This window comes from Sarcophilus harrisii, chromosome 6, assembly GCF_902635505.1.
Source record: "Sarcophilus harrisii chromosome 6, mSarHar1.11, whole genome shotgun sequence".
Taxonomy (NCBI): Eukaryota; Metazoa; Chordata; class Mammalia; order Dasyuromorphia; family Dasyuridae; genus Sarcophilus; species Sarcophilus harrisii.
The window spans coordinates 238,831,737-238,852,010 of record NC_045431.1 but is presented as its reverse complement, the minus strand read 5'-3'; the positions used below and the strand labels follow the sequence as shown (position 1 = coordinate 238,852,010).

The 20,274-nt window shown below is 49.3% G+C and overlaps 1 long non-coding RNA gene across 1 annotated transcript; it reads right to left on the bottom strand.

The window, feature by feature from the left end:
• Positions 1-10,205: 10,205 nt before the first annotated feature.
• On the bottom strand, positions 10,206-19,330 carry LOC116419818. Its single transcript, XR_004230128.1, has 3 exons — positions 18,463-19,330; positions 16,965-17,033; positions 10,206-11,692 (listed from the first exon to the last, which is right to left on the bottom strand). It is a non-coding gene; the product is annotated as an uncharacterized LOC116419818 (long non-coding RNA).
• Positions 19,331-20,274: the final 944 nt, after the last annotated feature.

The following is a 20,274-nucleotide window of genomic DNA, read 5'->3' as shown; positions in this document are numbered from 1 at the left end:
AAAAAAATATATATATATTATATATACATATATATATAGATATATACATACATACACACACTCCCCCCCCCCACACATGACTTTCCAATCCCTGCTAATTAAATTCTGCTCATAACTTACCTTGTTCTTATTTCACCTCCCTCCCATCCAAGGATCCCTCCCTTGTTTTCTTCCCTCACTCTGTGTTTCCCCATATGCCCATCCCTCTCCCTTATTTCTTTATAGATTGAGGAGGGTGCTATACCCTTCGTGGTGGATATCTAGTGCTGTTTATTAAACCCATTCCTGACATGAGTAGGTTTTCATAACTATGAGCCCACTCCCCCCCCCCCAATGCCACCGCGTCTATTCTCCCTCTATATCTCATTTGTATAGCATAATTACTATTTTTTACCTTAACTCTGCCAATCTTTCTTTTGAGCTACCTTATTGTTGATGTGAATCTTAAACATATAATATACATTTTTCATGTTAAAAAAATAAACAATTTGTCCATCTTTTAACAGTTTGTCCATGCTGAATTCCTTAAAATTGATCTTTGATATTGGCTTTTTTTTAATATGTTAAATTTTCTGTTAAGATCAGGGTTGGTTGGTAGAAGTCCTGAAAAATCTGTAAGTTCATTGAATGTCCTTTTTTCTCATTCAAAATTATAGATGATTTTGCTGGGTATGAAATTTTTAGCCTCAGGCTTAGTTCTTTTGATAATCAGTAGATGTGATTCCAGGACGAATGGTCTTTTATTGTGACTGTTGATAAGTCTTGTACAATTCTAATTGTAGCTCCAGTGTATTTGAATTGTTTTTTTTTTTTTTTTCTTTGTTTCTTGCAAAATTTTCTCTTTAATGTGGGGGTTTCCAAATTTGGCAATACTATTTATTGCTGTGTGTTTTCCACAAAAGATCTCTTTGAATCGATGTTTGGTGGAATTTTTCTATTTCTCATGTTCTATCGGTGGATTTTTTTTCTATTTCTACTTTCCCCTCATATTCTATCACTCCAGGACAAATTTCTCGGATTATCTCCTGCATTATTGTGTCAAGGTTCTCTTTATGAGCACAATTTTCTGGCAATCCGATTATTCTTATATTTTCTCTTCTTGATCTGTTCTCCAGATCTGTCATTTTTCTTATAAGATGTTTCACATTTGGTTTTATTTTCTCATTCTTTATAATGTTTTATTATTTCTTGCTCTTTCATAGCTTCACTGGCTTCCCCTTACCCAATTCTAATTTTCAAAGAATTATCTTCATCTTTGAAACTCTGTATTGACTTTTTTTTCTAGTTGGTTAACTTTTTTTTCATAATCTTGTTTTTCTTGGATTTTTTTTTTTTTTTAGTTTTTCCTTCATATCTCCCCTCCCCTTTTTTTTTTCTGAGTTCTTCAATAATTCTCTCTGGGTGGGAAGCCATTTCACATTACTCTTTGGGGCAGAAGCTTTTTTTGTTATACTAAAGTGTCCTCTGAAGACGAACCCTGGTCTTCCCTAGTCCCATAATATGTTTCAGTGGTGGGGTTTGTTCTTCGCTGTCAATTCATTTTTTTTAAAGAGGTTATCGGTGTAAGCACCTCAAATCATGCAGCTGTGAGAAGGGCAGCCCTCCTACCTAGCCCAGCCTGAGACAGTGTGTGGGAGGCTGGCACGGGGAAGGAAGGACAGTGGCTGGGCTCCTCGCAGGGCTCCTCAATGCTTAGGATAGAGGTTGCTATTTGGAGCAAGTTAGAACAATCCTTCCACAGTGGGGCTCCCCAGGTTGGGGCTGTCCTTAGGTTGCCCCCAACAAGTTTAATGAGCTATTTAGAGAGAATTGGCCCCTGCTCTGGGGCGGTTGGGGTTCTGGGGAGAAGGTCCCCCCATCATTAGGGAGATAAGTCATCACTATCGGTTGGATGGGGCTTTTATCAGGGTGCCAACCACAATTACACAGCTCCCCTTATAAAAAACACACGGCACCCCAGTCATATGAGTTGGGGCTTGAGGAACAGCTGGGGTAGGGGCCAGAGCAGGCCCGGGGAGGGCGTGACAAGTCCAGCAGTCTCTGCATCGGAGCCACTGCCTCTCCCCGGAGCTGGCTTCCTCCGCGAGCTGCCTGGCGATGCTCAAGAATGCACGTAGGTGCTCGAGGGTGGGGGAGCCATGTAGCTGCCACGTGAGCGTGTGAGTGCATGACACGTGCACGCGTGGGAGGGGGGTGTCTGCAGGTTTCTAAGGTCCTTCCAGCTCTGATCTTGTGTGTTCTAAGATCAGAGCTGGAAGGACCTTAGACAGAGAAGGTCAGGGAGCTGAGCAGGACCTCAGAACATACCCCCAGATCCATTGGGCAAAAACAGGCGGTATTAAGAGCTTACTAAGAGCTGGACCTAAAATGCGAGCTCTCAACCTGCCTTGGAGAAGCAAGAGCCATGTGCATGGAGGTGAAGAGCAGGCAAGCCTCAGAGTCAGGGATACTGGGTTTGAATCCTACCTGTAACACTCCCTACACAAATCACTTGACTTGAAACCAAGACTCAATTTCTTCATCTGTGAAATGGAAATAACACCAGGGCTCTCTGTCTCCAAACCTGTTGCGAGACTGTCAAGAGATAACAGATGTAAAAATTAAAGAGCCTTACTAAAGCAGTATTAAGAGCTTACTATGTGCCAGGTGCTGCGCTAAGCCTTGGGGAGGCAAATTTAATATGGGGCTGACTAATGAGTGTGCATCTGGTGGGTGCTCCTTTCAGAGCTTGTGCAGAGACTGGGGCCCAAGAAATGGACTTGGGGTTGGCTGTTGGCTCAATACAGACGGCACTGCCCGGCCAGACCAAAGGGAGTTTTCTCTCTCAGCACATTGTCCTCTCATTACAGTGTGATCTTCCTATAGTCAGGGCTAGTATTCTTTCCGTTCTTTGTTCAGCCCATATAAAGTGGGAGCTTGGGAGGATCCTTGGCCCTCCGGTGAGGAACTTTGTCCAGCTTCAGATAATAAGTAGATTTGAATTCATATATTCCTGACTTCAAGCTCAGCATCCTACCCACCAAACTACCTAGCTACCTCTCGGGGTAAGCTATAACTTTCTTTGTCTACCCACCGAGTTAAAACCAAACAGAGAAGCTAAAATATTAATATGCCGAAGTAGAAACGATTGAAAACTTTGAGAAGGGCTATGACGTTGTCTTAGAAATTTTTTTTTTGAAAATGAAAAAAATCTGCTTCAATTGACATGCACAGATCTCCCTGCAGGGGAACAGACCCAATTTTTCACCTTGGTTTCTTTGGACTTATCTGCGATCATCGCCTTGACCGGAGTGGCTAAATCTTGCACAACTAATCATTGTACAATACTGCTGTGACTGGGTACAATGTTCTTCTGGTTGGGCTTCCTTCATTTTAGATCAGTTCATACAAGTATTGCCTGGTTTTTCTGAAAGCATCCTTTTTGTCATTTCTTATAATACGATAATATTCTGTCACAATCATATGCCACAATTTGTTTAACAGCAACCCGATCAATAAGTGGACCCTCAGTTTCCAATTCTTTGCCACCAAAAAAAAAAAAAAGAGATGCTATAGATATTTTTCTACATGTAGGTTCTTTTCATTTGATCTCTTTGGATCACAATTTCATAATCCTTTGGGCATAGCTGCAAATTGCTCACTAGAATGGTTGGATCAGTTCACAACTCCACCAACAATGCATTAAGTGTCTCAGTTTTCCCACATCTTCTCCAACATTTGTCATTTCTCTTTTCTGTCGTGTAGCCAATATGAGAGATGTGAAGTGGTATTTCAGAGTTATTTTAATTTTCATTTCTCTAATCAATAGTCATTTAAAGCATTTATATATGATATATAACTATATGTATATATACAGATAACTTTATTTACTTATTTGAAAATTACCTGTTCATACTTTTGACTATTTATTTGAGTAATAGCTCTTATTTTTATAAATTTACCTCAGTTCCCCAGATTGTTGAAAAATAAAACTTTTATCAGAGAATCTTACTGTAAATTCTGCCCTCCCTCAGTTTCCTGTTCTCCTTCTAATTTATATTGGGTTTGCTTGTACAAAATCTTTAAATTTCATATAATTAAAATTATCCATTTTACTTTCTGCGAGCTTCTCCATCTTGTTTGGTCATGAACTCTTCCTGTGTCTATAAATCTGACAGGCAAATTTTCCCATGCTCCTTTATTTATGATATCACCATTTATGTCTAAATCATGTACCCATTTTAACCTCATTTTGGTATTCAGGATGAGATCTTGGTCTACGGCTAGTTTCTGCTAAACTGCTTTCCCATTTTCACGGCAATTTCTTGTGAAATGGTGGGCTCTTACCCCCAAAACTTAACTCTTTGGGGTTATCAAATACTAGATTACCATGGTCATTTGCTACTATATTATTGGAAGTTCTAATATAAACACTGGATTCAGGAATGCCAGAGATTCCTATCAAGTATGGCTTGGATTGGATTCGTTTAATCAACCAACAATCAACAAGCATTTATTAAGCACCTACTATGCACAAGACTATTCTTAAAAAATCAAGATATTCAAAAAGGATATATTTCCTATCTCTGAAGAGCTTACCTTCTTTTGGAGAGTTATATACAGAGATATGAGTATAATAAGAGGGAAGGCAGGTTAGGGTAGAATCAGGGAAGGCTCCAGGGTAGAAAGCGTGACTCTGCAATTGGAGGACAAGCATTCCTTGGGCTATACCCGCATTGGCCCCATCAGGAATGCCCTCATGTTCATAGCTGAGTATCTTTGTCAGCAATAGCGTCAGGAAACACTGGAAAGGGTCCTTATCGCACGGAGATCTCCCTGAAATGAAGAGCTTCGGATACTCACTTGTCAATGTTCCTTTCTGATGATAAATATTTGATATATTTCTGGTACAAAGCCGGAACCTTCCTCCGATGGAGAGAGTGGCTGACGGGAAATCTGGATTCTTCTAGTTCCTACTGCTCTGCTTGCCAGGTATGTGCCGGGTCTCTCTTTGCCTTGGTTCTTCGTCTGTAAAGGGGGATAACAATTCCTGTCTTTTTTGTTTTTGTCCTTCTCAGAGAATTTTTGTGAGGCCCCAGAGAGATGAAGTTAGTAAAGTCCTATGTCAATAAATGTAAGCTGTGATTATCATCATTGTCAGAACTATAACCAGGGTGGAGCAAAGGAAGCTTTGCTCCAGGGCATTGCAATTTAGAAGGTGCAAACCATTTAAAATATTGTGCAATTTATACATTTGTTATTTTTGTATTTTCATGATGCTTGCAGTTCCTCAGCAACAACTAAGCTTGAATTATGAGGTAGAATAGGAAGCTACCAGTTGCTAGGCTTTTTCTCCCTCCCACCCCAGCTGTACTCCAGGTGAACTCCTCACCAGCCCCAACCTACCCTTCCTGATCCAGCAAAGGAGTCCCCAGTAGTTGCTTCTGGGGTCTCTTCCCCTGGAAGCTAGTCACCTGGATCGTGTGTCCATAAAAAAAGAAAGCATTCCACTGTTCTGGAATCTCCCCTGTATGAGACCATGTCTCTGGTGTCTCTCTCCCCATGCTCTCCTCCAAGAGGTCTTTGTGTCTCTGGATCTCTTCTTCCATGAGATCCAATTTTTCTCCATTATTCTTTATATTATTTATGTACCAGGAATGACTAAGTTGACTTGGGTGGTTTGCTAGTTATGGTTCCAAACACTATTATCAACACCATATTTTTTTTTTAAACATGTTAAAGTATATGTTAAATCCAATATATATGTACATATTTATACAGTTGTCTTGTTGCACAAGAAAAATCGGATTTAGCAAAAAAGTAAAAATAACCTAGAAAGAAAAACAAAAAGCAAGCAAACAATAACAGAAAGAGTGGAAATGCTCTGTTGTGATACACACTCATTTCCCAGTGTTCTTTCGCTGGGTGTAGCCAGTTCTGTTCATCACTGATCAATTGGAACTGAATTGGATCCTCTCATTGCCGAAGAGAGCCACTTTCATCAGAATTGATCCTCACATAGTATTGTTGTTGAAGTTCAACACCACATTTTGATATACCACAGATCTTTGCGCCTCTTAGTGTAGTAGACATTCTCCCCATTGGTACTGATCCCTTCCATGATGCCACGGATGCTTGTGAACGAACAAGTTCTTGCTCTGTGGCCAAACTGGAGATGGGTCTGGCTGGTCCACAAGGTCAGTCGGTCACTGGGACCCTACTCAAAGCCTTCCCAAGCCCAGGGCTTGTGCTCAGATGAGAATATCTCCCAGAGCTCCACGCTGAGGGGAGGTGGTTGGAGAAGGGTTAATACCATGGCGATTGCTCACCTCTAGCAGCTTATGGACTAATCATAGTCTCCAGAAAGGGAAGGAAGGGATCCTAAAGGTCATCTTCCAGACCGATATCTTCATTTCGGAAAAAAAGGTCCATAAAAAGGAAAGGCTTTGCCCCAGGTCATCTAGTAGGGGCTTAATAAATATTTGCTATCTTGCTTGCCTTCTTTCATGGAGTATCCTCCTATCCCCTTGCCTCCCTTAGAGCCATCCCTTAAAACAAAAAAAAAAATAATTTTCATTTTTAAAAAAATTCTGAACTTATCAAACACCCAATCCCAAAACATCAATCTGAAATTAAACATAGTATAAAGTCCCCCACTCTCTCTCCTTCCTCTTCTTTTTCTCTTCCTCTTCCCTCCCCCTCGGTCTCAGTGTGTGTCTGTCTTTCTCTCAAATTTGCCTTCTATTTCTGTATGGATCTGACCTCTATCTGTCTATGTCCACACTGTGTCCTTCCTCTCCCCCAGTAGACCCTAAGGCCCCTGAAGGCAGCCTCTGCCTCTCTCTGTGGAGGCAGCCTCAGCACCCAAGCCCTGAACACGGCAGCTGCTCATTGAGTATTCCCTGGATCTCCCTGACATCTGTACGCTGTGGTTAGGGGGCCCATTTCTCTGGGCCAAACTTATTATCTTCATTTTCTTGGAAAGAAAAGCCGGGTTCCTGGAGCTCCCCCAATTAGGCCCGTGTCACTCTGCTAAAAAATACCAGATTTAGCTCCCCAGACTTTCGAAGGAACTTAGACCTCGTTTAATTGAATCCACTCCTTTTCTTGAGGAGGAAATTGACTCTCAGAGAGGGGAACCGACTGTCGGAGGCCACACAGAGACCAAGCCGGGGGGGGGGGGGGAGGGAGGGGGTTAGATCCCTGGCCCGGAAGTCAGCTAGCAGCCCCAGTCTGGAACCCAGCCTCAGGCACCAGTAGTCCTGGCGTTGTCTTGGCCCTCATCCTTTCAGACTCATCAGTACAAGGAGGCTCCACATCCTCCTTCCCCCACCTTCCCCCGATGGAAGCTCTTTGGATGTCCCAGAACACCCCAATAGTATGATGCCTTATTTTTAAGTGCCAGAGCTGGGATTTGAACCCAGGGTTTGAAAATTCCTGCCCTCATAGTCCCGGTTCTCTCTCTGCCAACCCAGGCTGCCTCCTCAGACATTATTTCCATTATCCTTGCAAGGGGGACGACGGTGAGGCGATCCTGGCGGAGCCAGGGAGTGCCCTCAGATAGAGAGGGCCCAGAGTCTGGGGGGCCCCTGCCCACTGGGGCAGCTTCTTCCCCAGTTCCACCATTGGCCCGTAGGTGGTGCTATTGTGTCTCCTAAAAGGGGCCGGGCTGGGGCTCAGTCCCAGGAGAAGGTGCGAGCCACCCAGCCCGGGATGGATGCAAAGGATGTGGGATGCCGGCTCCCAGCTCCCATCAGGAGTGATAAGGAAACATCTGAGAAAGCCATCTTGGGATACAGGATGCAATGAGCTGCAGCCTGGCCTTCCTGCCTGGAGAAATATAGAACCCTGGGGAAGCTAGCTGTGTGTGTGTGTGGGGGAGCAGTTCCTAAGGGGGAGAAGCCTTAAGTGACTCCCCTGCTGGGCAGAGGCCCCCCTGCTGGGCAAGGACAGCTGGCAGAAATGGGGCAGGAGTCACAGCCCTGGCAGGGAGACTTTGGAGGGGGCTGCCCTGGGCACTGTGGGGGGCAGGACAGGGCACGGGGCTGTGGGTAAAGCCCAGTTCCTCCTCTACCCATCCCTTGCCAGATTTCTGATGCCCTCCTGTCTCACACACACACACACACACACACACGAGACTGTCCCCATCTTCCTCAGGATGGCTAGCTCTCTCTCACCCTCATCCCTGGCCTCTTTCCTAAGTGAGTCCCCACAGCTGAAACCCAGGAAAACATCATCTCAGCAGAGGCAAACTGGCCTTCTCCACCAGACCCAAGCAAACAAATGGTGCTTCATTAATGCTTCATCACTCTTGACTTGAACTGGCAGCGATCGTCCCAGAAGACATTAGGTTGTTTATCAACTTAATCACTGTTCAGATTGTCCTCCTAGGTCTTGAAGAAAGCTTAGAGTTCAATCAGTCTTCATTTACCACAAAGGGAAACTGAGGATAGGGACATCATGAGATCTCTGCCTTTGCCTAATCCTGTCATTTACTACAGGGGGAAACTGAGCTGAGAGAAAAGAGGGGATCTGGGGCCCAGGGTCTGTGGGGACTGGATGACCCAGCTCAGGGGCTACCTCTCCCACTCCTCCCACCTGCCCACAGCTCCTCAGAGCCCACAAGAGGTTAGCAGGAAAGGTTGGATGGAGAAGGTGTTCCCTCAATCCCCTCCCTTCCCCTCATTCCTTCCACCCCCCAGCCTACCAGACACCATGCTCCTGAGGCCAGGGCCGGCCTTTAAGGTAGCCTCCAGACTGCTGGGAAAAGTCCCTAAAAAGCTAGAGTTGAAAAATGTCACTCATAATTTGGCCCCTAATCAAGGGCTCCTGCCTTGGCCCCTGTCATTTGTACTGCAGCCTTGGCTCCGGGGCTCTGGCCTGACATCCTTCAAGGCCCTGGAGTATGGATGTGAAAGTCCCTTTCCCCCAACTCCCTGCTGGAACCCCAAAAGGGCCTAACTCCTGTGGCTGATCTCGAGGCTTCTGGGTGCCCCCTGAACATCAAGCCTCAGTGATAAGGGCCAAGAAAAAGGAGAAACTGGCTCTATTTTCAAGACTCTCCACAAGGTCAGATGTTTCCTGCAGCCCCTTTGGCCTCCCCACGGAAATAAACCCAAATCCTGGGGGAAGAAGTCTGTTGAATTCACATACTAGGTGGGGTTGGGGAGATTTGCTTTGCCTGTGCTCCCATTTCTTTCTCCCTGGCTCCTTGGCTGCACCCCCATCCCCAAACCCCAATGGCAGGCCCCCTCTGTCCAACTGAATTCCATGAAAGCAGTGTGGAATAGTAACTAGAGCTCCAGGCTTGGAGGCAAAAAGATCTGGGTATGAATTTCACCTCAGATACTTGTGACCACATGATTACGGCCAAGATTAACCCCTCTGTGCCTCAGTTTCCTGGGGATAACAGCAGCAATTCTAGAAGGACGGCTGGTGGTTGGTTGGTCCACTCTGTTCCCAGTGCAGCTGTTGAAAAGGTTAGAAAAGGGGTGGGTCGAGGCCCCTGGGTATCACAGGCCTAGAGTCCAAGGTTCTGGACTTGGCTGTTTGCTTGTTTTGTGAACTGGAGAGAACCCTCCACTGCTCTGAAATTCAGTTTCCTCATTTTTCAAATGGAAATCATCCTGCCCCTAATATCCCTAGGGGATATCGAGGGGCTCCAATGAGATGATTTCTGTAAAGTGTTTATTTCAGGCATCTTTTCCTTTCATATTCATTTTCACTGTGCCCCTCGCTTCCTTCCCAAGAGAACAGTCTCTTAGTACAAAGAGTAAAAAGGAAGTGAGGGGAAAGTTCAGAAAAATTAGCCAATAGCATCAATCAGTATACATGTATGCGCGTGATCAGTACACACATGTATTGTTCATGCTAGTAGCATGTGTAGGTATACAGTGTTCACATCAACTTGTGCACATATAGTGGTCCAGTGTATTGTATACCTATGTGTATGCATAAATGTATGCAGTGTTCACATCCATATATGGGTGTGGGTATCATTGAATGTCAACCCCAGCAGTTGATACTTGCAGTGTTCACACTTCCCTATGTAGGCATGTGGTGTTCACACATAATGTTTGCACTAGTGTGTGTATATATATATATATATATATATATATATATATGCATGTAGTATTCACACCCATATATGTGCATGTAGTATTCACACCCACATACTTTATTTATACATATAACATATATTTATATTTTATAAATATATAAATAAATTGTGAATACATGCTATATATTTATATATAACATATGCTTTGTTCACACCATTACGTGAAGCTGTGCAGGGCTCCTGCCAGATTATATAGACATCCGTTCACAGAGTGTTCACACCCATCCAGGTGAGTGTTCCCACCAGTATAATTATGTAGTGTTCCGGCAACAGTATCGATCAGTGTTTGCCTGGCAAAGAGAGGAAAAAATACATTGTTGCATCTGTCTCTTCCAGCTAAGTTTGCTCATTATCATTAATTGCCCAGCTTTCAATTTCTTTTGCCATTGTTTCCTACAACACTGTTGTGCTTACTGTGTACTCTGTAACTCACAAAAATATCCCCTTACTCCCACTGCCCTCCCCATCAGACATTGAATTAGAAGAGGGGAATACTAAGTTAAAAATGCTAAACAGCTCTTGTCCTCAAGGAACTTTCCTTCTTCTGAAGGTATAAGTAAACAGAAAAATAACAGGAGCTAATTCAAGGAAGAAGTCCAAACTAACCCTTCCAGGTGTCAGAAGGGCTTCCCCTAGGAGGTGGCAGCTAAGTTGGGCCTTGAAGGGAGCTCCCAGTTTCCAAGAGTCTGAGTGGAAGAGGAAATGCATTCCAGGCATGAGGAACAGCCGGGGCAAAGGCACAGAGGTGGGAGACGGGCTAGTTAGCGAAGGAAGAGGCAAGTCGGCCAGTTTAGTTGCAAGGCAGAATGGGATGTAAAATGGGTCTGGGCAGCTTGGTTGCAGCTGGTCTATGAGGGATTTTAAATGTCTAGGTGACGGAGGCAGTGTGATCCAATGGGAAGAGCTCTCACTCAGAAGTCAGAGCCCCTGGGTTTAAATCCCTCCTCGAATACTGATCCTGGGCAAATCAATAACTCCCTCAGGCATTAGTTTTCTCATCTGTGAAATGGCAAAATTGTACTAGATTGTCCTTCGAGATTTCTCCCAGCTTGAGATCACTGCTCCTGTCACTCAGGAGTTTGTCCATTGTTAGGGAGCCCCTACACTATGGTTAGATGGTTCTGAGTACTTAATAATTAATTAATGATAATAATTAATATAATTAATAATTTAATAGTATCTCTATATTCAAACAAATGCCAGTTATTACTAAAAACTTGTACATAGGAAGGTCTATAGCATTTTTCATACTCAATTAAGCCTTGCCACCGCACTGGGCATGCACAGTGGGCAAGGCGGTAGTCTCACCCTCATTTTACAGATAAGGAAACTGAGGCACCGAGAAGGCAAGCACTTGCCTGGAATCATACATGTGTGCTGGAGCTGGGCCGGAGCCGGGCTGGTTGCCGGGCCTTCTAGCTTTCACTGTGGTCAGCCTCCCTATGGTCTCCTCTTACCTCATGGGATGTCTTCCTTCCCTTTCCTTCTCCCTGCAGTCCCCCTAGGCCTCCACCTACCCAGGGCCAAACAGGAAATCGTTCATAAGGCCTCCAAACGTGTGCGGCTGCGGAAGCTCTGTGATTGTTGTTGTCTCTGTGTAAACAGTCAAGGACGCGACCAAATAAACACCAGCTGAGATGGGAGCAACCCGGCTCCCCAGAGCTGCCGCCTCCCGCCACAGTCCTTCCGGGGTCCCACCATGGACACTCACCCAGAACCTCCCGCCTAGAGGGATGTTGCCATCTGGGGACAATGTTTCTAGAATGTAGGTGCTCCCAAAAAAGGCAACAGCCAGGGAGAGTACGGGCTGTCCTTGTGGACAGATAGCAGCCCATCGTCGTCTCCATGCTTGGAAGAGATTGGGAGAGTAGGAGAGAAGACAGGGAGAGACAAAGAGGGAAGAGCGAAAGACCCAGAAAGAAGGGGAAATGGGAGGAGAATGAAATCAAGGGAGAGACTCTTTGCTTTCCTAAAATTAGAATAATTCCTTCCTTCCTTCCTTGTGCCCCTGGTCACAAAAGGCCGTCCCAGTCGTCTCAGTCACTCCTCCCTTCTGACAGGGCTGTGATGGAGCCTGTGTCTGCACCCGAGGGATGCTAAGCTGGTAAAGGCCATGTGCCGAGACACTGCCATCTCCCCCCATCCGAATGGAACCATGGACCCCCCGAGTAAGGAAGCAGGACGGTCACTGAGCCTTTTGTGCCATATCCCAACTACCATCAGCAGGGAGGGGATGACAATCCATGTTCTACGGACACATGAAGAAACTCCTGAGATCCAAATGTGTCCGCTCAGAGGCCAGAGGGACCTAAGGCCGTGCCCAAATAAAAATGGAGATTGGTTTGTCCATAGCCAGAGACATGCCCAGTCCCTTGTAACTTGGAGATGGCTGGCCACCAATTCCCTTTGGAGAACCCCGATGGGAAGGTAACCTGACCCCGACCTCTCCCTGCCCAGGAAATGGAGTCTTCACTCAGTGAGTCAAGAGAACGATTCCCTTAAGAAGAGACTGGCTGAACCAAGCTTCCCTCCTTGCCCCTGCACCCCACCTCTGGGGGTACGGCTGATCCCGGTCTCCTGTGGGAGGAGGCACGCTGGCTTGGCCAATCAGCCCGGTCCCAGCTTGGATCCATCCAATCCCAGCATGCATTTCCACGTACATTTTCTCAGTTCGATTTCATTCCACAAATGTTTATCAGATACCTGTGCTTTTCCAGGCACTGGCCTATGGGCTGGGATGACCGGACAAAAGGAAATTCACGCTTGGCGCCCGCAGCCAAGCCAGGCTCCCCTATTCTTGAGCTCTCTAGGAAGGCAAGTTTTCTTCGCCACCCTTCCCTCACTCCCCATCTCCCTTAGCAGAAAGTCAGAGGGACAGGATCTCAGTGACAGTTGGTCCAGAACCCCCTCCCTAGCCTCTCCTCAGGTGCTTCTTGTGACAGGGGACTCCCTCCCTCCTGAAGCTGCTCATGCTCCAACTGGATGGTCAGGGATAATCTCGACTTCAGCCTAAGCCAGCTTCCTCGTAGTCTTTCTTGCGTCAGGGGGTGCGTCCACTCTCTGGGGCCTGCTTGATCAGCTTTCCGGGCATCTGCGAGGAGCACTTCTGGGGCACCACTTTCCCCATGGTGACCATTATTTCACTTCCTACCTCATGCAGTGCCCTTGGGGGTCGAGCAGGCCGCATTTGCCCCTCTGGGCACAGAGAAGTTACTGGATCAATATTTGCCTCATGGAGGAATAAATGAGACCCAGAAAGGTGGGGGGCGGCCTCGGGTCGCAGAATGACTCAGTGGCGTGTTCAGGGGCTGGGCATCCACATAGTCAGCTTGGGGAGTTTGCTGCCTCAGGGTGGTCCTCGTGGGTCTGAATGGGCACCGGGGGCGGCAGCGAGCCCCTTCTCATCCCAAGGGTCTGTTCTGCTAGACCCAATATGGGGGAAGCGAGTGGACCAAGAGAGAGGATGACAGTAATGCTCATTCACTGGAAAACCTCCGACCTTTCTGAGATTGCTCATCTGTAAAATGGGCTAACCCGGCACCCCCACTCTCGGGGCTAACGCCAGGAAGGGGAAGGGCGGCCCATTCTCCAGTGCCTTCGGCTTCTTTGCCTTTTTCTTAGTCTGTAGCTCCTGGAAGGGCCCGATGCACTAAGATCTGGTTGTGACCTCCTTGCCTACAGCAGGTGCTTGGTGGAGGAATATGGGCACCCAGTGGAGAAATATCACTTCCACAAGCTTTTATTAAGCACCCACTGTGTGCCTGCCATGGTCCCAGGCTCTGGATATTGCAGAGACAAACAGGAAATCATCCCCAGATGGGAGAAGTTCTTCCAGGGATCGAGTTCTCTTCTTTCACCAGGACCCGGCTCTGGGACTGCTCGAGTCACTGGCCTTTGGGCTCCCCATCGGTCATTTTCCCCTGAATGTATTGGCTGAATTACTGTTCTGCTCGGAATAAAAGGAGCTATACCCGTTGCCCAGCACTGCCTAGGAGCCGTTGCTTTGGTAGCCATTGGCTGGGAGAGCTCGCCACCCTTACCTGCTGAGTGCCCAGCGGGGCCCACGCCAAGAGCTGGCTCTGGTGGTCCTGGCGCCCAGATCTAAGCTGAGGGGGCAGCCCAGGGAGGGCCAGTAAGGAGGAGACAGAGGTTCTGCCCTTCTCCGAGGGGCTGTAGCTCTCTGCCCTCCTGGGGTGACTCACGGTCCCTCCAGAGGGACGAGGAGCCTTCCTCCTGGGGGGTGGGGGGTTCCCTGCGACCCGGATTTTCGGAGCGTGGGCCCACGTGCAAGCGCGTGGGCCGCTTTCAGGAACCAAAGGGCAGCGCAGTGGGCAATGACGTCGGCGAAGAACGGCCGGGGAGGAGCGGCCCACGTGCTTGGGCCCCGGCCCGGCCGGGAGTGACCCCGGGACGCACGGGAGCCTCATTACACAGACCTTGCTGCACAATGGAATTTCAATGGGGTTTTGTGGTTTCTGAAGTCAAACAGCTCGGAGGAGGCGGGAGGCCGCTGTGGTCGGGCGCTTCCTCTCCCCCCGCCGGGCGCTGGGGAGGTGCCATGGCAGTGACCGCCAAGGCCCAGTGACTCACTTTCAGTTTTACCCGGCGGACTCGGTTCTCTTTAAAGGGACAGGAGGTGGGGGGCGCAGGCCTCGGAAGGGGACGGGTGACACCCGCTCCCGTGCTCCCTGGCTGAGCCCCCAGGGGCCATCTCCACCCCAACGCCCGGACTGGGGGGGGGCCGTGATGTCCCGCCCCCCAGGGGTGGCCCCCAGGTGCTTTCCCAGCCTGTGAAGAGGAACCCAATTAAGGCCGGTGACTTCCTCCGAGGGCCGGGGGTGGAGGTGAGGCACTTCCCGGCTCACTAAGCCTTGCCCCGTCTGTCCCCAGAGGCCCGGGACCTTCAGGAGAAAGGTGAGGGGGAGGCAGACCCAGCTCGGTGGGCTCCCTCCTGCCCACCCAAGGCAGGGGCTTCAGCCAATCCCCCCAGAAATACGACTGCTGTGGGGGCAGGAGGAGGGGGGCCTGGAGGGAAAGCCCCGCCCAGCGCCCCAGCTGAGCTACAGGAGAAAACATCGGAAGGGGGCTCCTGCCCCCCGGGAGGGACATCAGGAAGAGCTTTCCTGCAGCGGCAGGCTTTGAGCCAGGCCCCTAATTGGAAAAACAGGGACCCGAGCCCTGGGCGGCCTTAATGGTGTGGAAGATGCTCCCCCCCACCCCCTACACACAAACACACACACACACACACACACACACCCCTTAACAACACACACACACACACACACACACACACAAACACATACACTCCTTAACAACACACCACATACTCATAGAGTTCACCAAGAACAATATCACAAGGGGCCCCTTAACAACACACACACACACACAAACACACTCACTCATACACACACACCTTAACAACACACACACACACACACACACACCCCTTAACAACACACCACATACTCACGGAGTTAACCAAGAACAATATCACAAGGGGCCCCTTAACAACACACTCACACACACACAGACACACACTCACACTCACACTCACACATGACTCACAGTTTCAGTTTGAGGTCCTGGGGTTTTTTTTCGGCTTCTCCAGGGTTATGGAGTAGCCAAGCCATGCGGAACCAAGTTGAGAAATCAGGAAGCCTGGCTGGAGTTTCATTCAGAAAAACAGCCCCTGCGCAACCCCGTTCCTGGGTTTGATTGAAACCGAAATCTGCTGTTTTCTGGGCACCTTTGAAGTGCCTCGGCCCAGGCCCTGAGCCCCTGCATTTGCAGCTCCAGGCGCAGAGAATGTTTGTGGCTGTTTTAAAGACAACCGAGTGTGGGGTCCATATGTTTTCTTTATTATGGGAAGGGTGTGTCTCTGTGGGTCTGTGTCTCTGTGGGTCTCTGTCTCTGTTTCTATTTCTCTTTCTCTGTCTCTCTCTTTCTCTTTCTTTTCTCTCTCTTTCTGCCTAGCTCTCTCTGTGTCTAATTCTCTATAACTCTCCCTTCCTCCCTCCCTCTGTCTGTCTCTCTCTAATTCTCTGTAACTTTCTCTCTCTCCTCTTCCTCTCAAGCTCTCTCTCCTTCCTGTCTCTTCCTCCCCTCTCCCTCTTCTTCTTCTTCTTTTTTCTTCTTCTCTTTTTCTTTCTTTCTTTCTTTCTTTCTTTCTCTTCTTCTTCTTCTTCTTCTTCTTCTTCTTCTTCTTCTTCTTCTTCTTCTTCTTCTTCTTCTTCTTCTTCTTCTTCTTCTTCTTCTTCTTCTTCTTCTTTCTCCTCCTTCTCCTCCTCCTCCTCTGTTTTGCTCTTTCTCTCTATATCTTCCTCTCCCTTTCCTCCCTCTTTCTCTGTCCCCCCTCTCTTTTCTATCTCTGTTTCTTTCTTTCTCCATCTGCCTGTTTCTTATTCTCTCCTGTCTCTTGTCTCTGCCTCTCTTCCTCTCCCTGCTCCTCCTCCCTAACTTCCTCCTTCAGAACTTCTCTGGTAAGTCACCTCGTCGGGGCTTTGGGAGACCTCCTGCACCCCAGCATGCTTATCCCTGCCCGGACAGAAGCCAAATCTGAACAAAGGAAAATCAGGCGATGTAAAAGCTGTCATCCACCAGGTATCCACTGGAGTCTAAAGGAAAGCACCTGAAAGAACCCTGCACTTAAACTCTTTAGAGGCAATAGAAGAATGACACCTACATGGAATTCTGGGAAATCTGGGCATATTCCTCTGAGCTGACGCAGAGCAGATCTAAGAGCCAGGAGAAGAATATTCGCAATGGTGAGCGTGACCAAGGAGAGACTCTAGAGCACCAGCCTTGCTTCTGGAGGACGGATGTCCCTCCTCCCCTTCTATGGCTGCTGAAGGCTGGATATACTCACCGGCAAACATCAACGAGCAGTCGGCTTGCCCTGCTTGATCAATTTTTAGCCTCCTTGAAGAGAGGGTTTCTGGGGAGGAGACAAATGTGAAAATAACAAAACCCACAACCCAACATCAGTAAAACAGTTTAAAAAGAGAAATGAGGTCCAAAGGTTCTGAGCAGGGTCCCCAGTGGAGGCAGCCTGCCCTTGGAGTCTGGGAGGACCAGGAGGGACCAAGGGAGGAGCAGGGCTGGGCTTGGCTGTTTGGCCCACCCTCGCCATCTTGGAAGACGGGCCGTCCGTCCCGTGGTCAGGGTGCACTTGGGAAGGGTCCAGCAGCCTGAGCTAGGCCGCCCACGGCCTCCAAGTAGAAACCTGTTCAGGGCAGAAGACGGCCGTAGCGTCCCACTGAACTCTGATACAAATGGTGCTTCTGGGGCCATTTTGTGTGGACGAGGTGGAGGCTACGACTGTCTCTCCCCCGAGGACGCTGAATGGGAGATGTCCGTTGGGCCGGGAGCCTCTCCTGATTCCCAGAGCTGCCCCCGGACCAAGGGACCTCCCTTCTCTGTGGGCCCAGCCTGTCCCTCAGTGCTCCTCCTGCACTTTCTTTCTACCTCCCCCTTTACTCTTGGCAGGGAACCACAAATAGGATTCCCTTCATTTGACAGATGAGGAAACTGAGGTGCAGAGGGTTAAGCCCATGGAAGGGGCCCCCCCAGGATCTTTCTGACTCCAAGCCCCATTCATATACCCCGAAGGTCAGTCTTCCTCTAGGCCCCCTCCTCACCTCCAGGAGAGCTTCCTGAACTCCCTGTTGGGAGACAGGGCAGCCCCCCTGAGGGACACAGGAAGGCTCGGGCGGCCCACGGACCCTGGGCATTTGGACTCCAAGATCCTGGGACTCAATGAGATCCCGATGCACTGAGTATTTATTAAGTGCCTTCTGTGTTCTCAGGGAGAGAGGAGACCGACAAAAACCCGCCCCTCTCAGGAGCTTTACCCTCTATCAGGAAACCGCTTGTACCCAGAAAAGTGGCTGCTGCTTCTCTATAAAATCAGGGCTGGATGAGGGGCATTTTGGTGAGGGGGAGGGGAGGGGGTACCAGGAAAGGTCAGGGGGCCTCTACTTCCAAGGGAACGGGGTGGGGGGTTCAGAGGGACAAGATTACTGGAGAAGAATAGAGTTGAATAATGGGATCAGGGGCATTTAGGGCCAAAGGGATTGTTGGATGTTTAAGCAGGTCCTTTAACCTCTTTGTGCCTCAGTTTCCCTCATGAAGAAAGTGCCACCTACTCTACTTTTTAGTGGGGGGAGTTGAGGGGTGTTTCTCAGGCAGCAGATGCATGGACAGGTTCAGCACCGGTCCAGTTGGGACGCGATACCCCCTGAAGATTTTTTAACCTCCAAGGGCTGGAAGATGAAAACCCCCAGCACAAAGTGAGAGGGCTCATTTCAGGGAACTCCCCCGTCATCAGCGAGGGGCTCATGAGACTGGGGGCCCACAGGATTTACCTTAGTCCAGAAATCTCGAGGCACTGGCCTCCCCCAGCCCCTGGCCCCAGCCTCGGCTCCGGAGGAGGCAGCAGCAGCTGTCCAAGAGGCCTGGCTCGTTGGTGGAGCAGGAAATGACACTTAGCACATTTGTCAGGAAACTCAAGCGCCTTCTCCAAAGTCTCATGACCGCTGCCTTCAGGGAGGGGCGCGGGCCGAGCCCCAGGCCCTGTTGGCCACACTTCCTGCCCCCTGGGGATCTCTAGGAGCCAGGCAGGGGGCCAGGCCGTGAGGCCGGCAGGGCCGGCAGGGAAGGATCCAGGCAGCCTGGGACGCCCGGGCCAGCCTCGGCTCTCTGACCTGGAAGGAGTCAGGGGCTCATCGGACCCCGGCCAGGATGTCCAGAGACCCTCACTGCGTCAGTTTCGTGGGGTCTCCATGGCAGCAGGAGGACACACAGGCTTGGCCGGCCTCAGTTTCCTCAGCTGTAAAGTAAGAGGACAGGGTGATTTCAGAGGCACCTTCTGGGCACAGCGCCTCGGAATCCTCCAGGGGAGATGGACACATGGTTCCAAGGACATCCCTTGCTCTCTTTCCAGTCTCAGTTTCCTTGTCTGTAAAATGGGCTAATAATAATAATAGCACCCACCTCACGGCTCTGTTGAAGGGATTAAATGAGGTAATGAAGATCCCGTGATGCTCTTGGCAAACTGTCCAAAGCCGGAGACGAGGGGGTGGCTGCTCCACTGGGGGAGAATGGAGCTGGAGTCACATGGGCAGCAGATGGCAGGGGCCATGAGGGGAGATCCTGCACCATCTCTGCTTCCTGCCCAGGAAGGCGGGTCTACACTGACCTGAGGGAGGCAGGTCTACACTGACCGGAGGGAGGGCAGGCTGTATGGGGGGGGGGGGTCCAGCAGAGGGAGGCAGGTATACACTGACCCAAGGGAGGGCAGGCTGGGTGGGGGTGGGGATGTCCAGCAGAGAGGCAGGTCTACACCGACTTGAGGGAAGGCAGGCTGCAGTGAGTGTGGGGCCTTTCCAAGCCCTCTGGAGCCTGGGCCAGCTCGTGATGGAGTCATTCTGTGAGTCACTCTTGTCTCTACCTCCCGCACAGTCCAGCCTCTTCTCCAGGAGGACGCCACCCAAACCCATGTGCCTCCTGGCTGGGAGGGCTCCCAAGGAACACCAAGGACTGGGACCAGAGGGGAAACTGAGGCTCAGTGAGGGGCAAGGACAGGACTAATGTGGCCTAGCATCAGTCCTAGGAAGCAGATGCTATTATTATCTGTTTTACAGAACAGGAAACTGAGGCTAAACAAGATGAAACGACCTTGCCCAGAGTCCCGTGGTCAGTAAACTCCCAGATAGGACTTGAATTCAGACCTTGCTACCTCTGAATCAGACCCTCTGTCCACTGTCTCACTTCAAGATCCCCCAGCCGGAGGGATTACCAGCAGGACCAGCTTCCTCTCTGGCCCGCCATGGCAGATGAGGCAGATTGCTCCATACTGGAGCGGCTCTGGCAAAGCCCCGTGGGCCCCACCCATACAGCCAGCCGGGTCCTGCCAGCAGCACTTTGGGAAAGCTCCGCGTGGGTTTTCAGAAGGTCTGGGTTCAAATCCAAAGCAGCAGGACTCGGTGGGACCTTAGAACCTAGACCATCCAAACTGGGAGGAGCCTTTGAATCTAGAACAGGAGCCAGGTGGGGGAAGAGCATTAGAATATAGAACTTGAAATGTCAAGAGCTGAGAGAGCTTAAAAGCAGGAGTCAGAGGTGGGAGAAAGCTCCGAGGTCATTTTCTTCAAGTGGCTCCTGTTAGAGAGACCCAG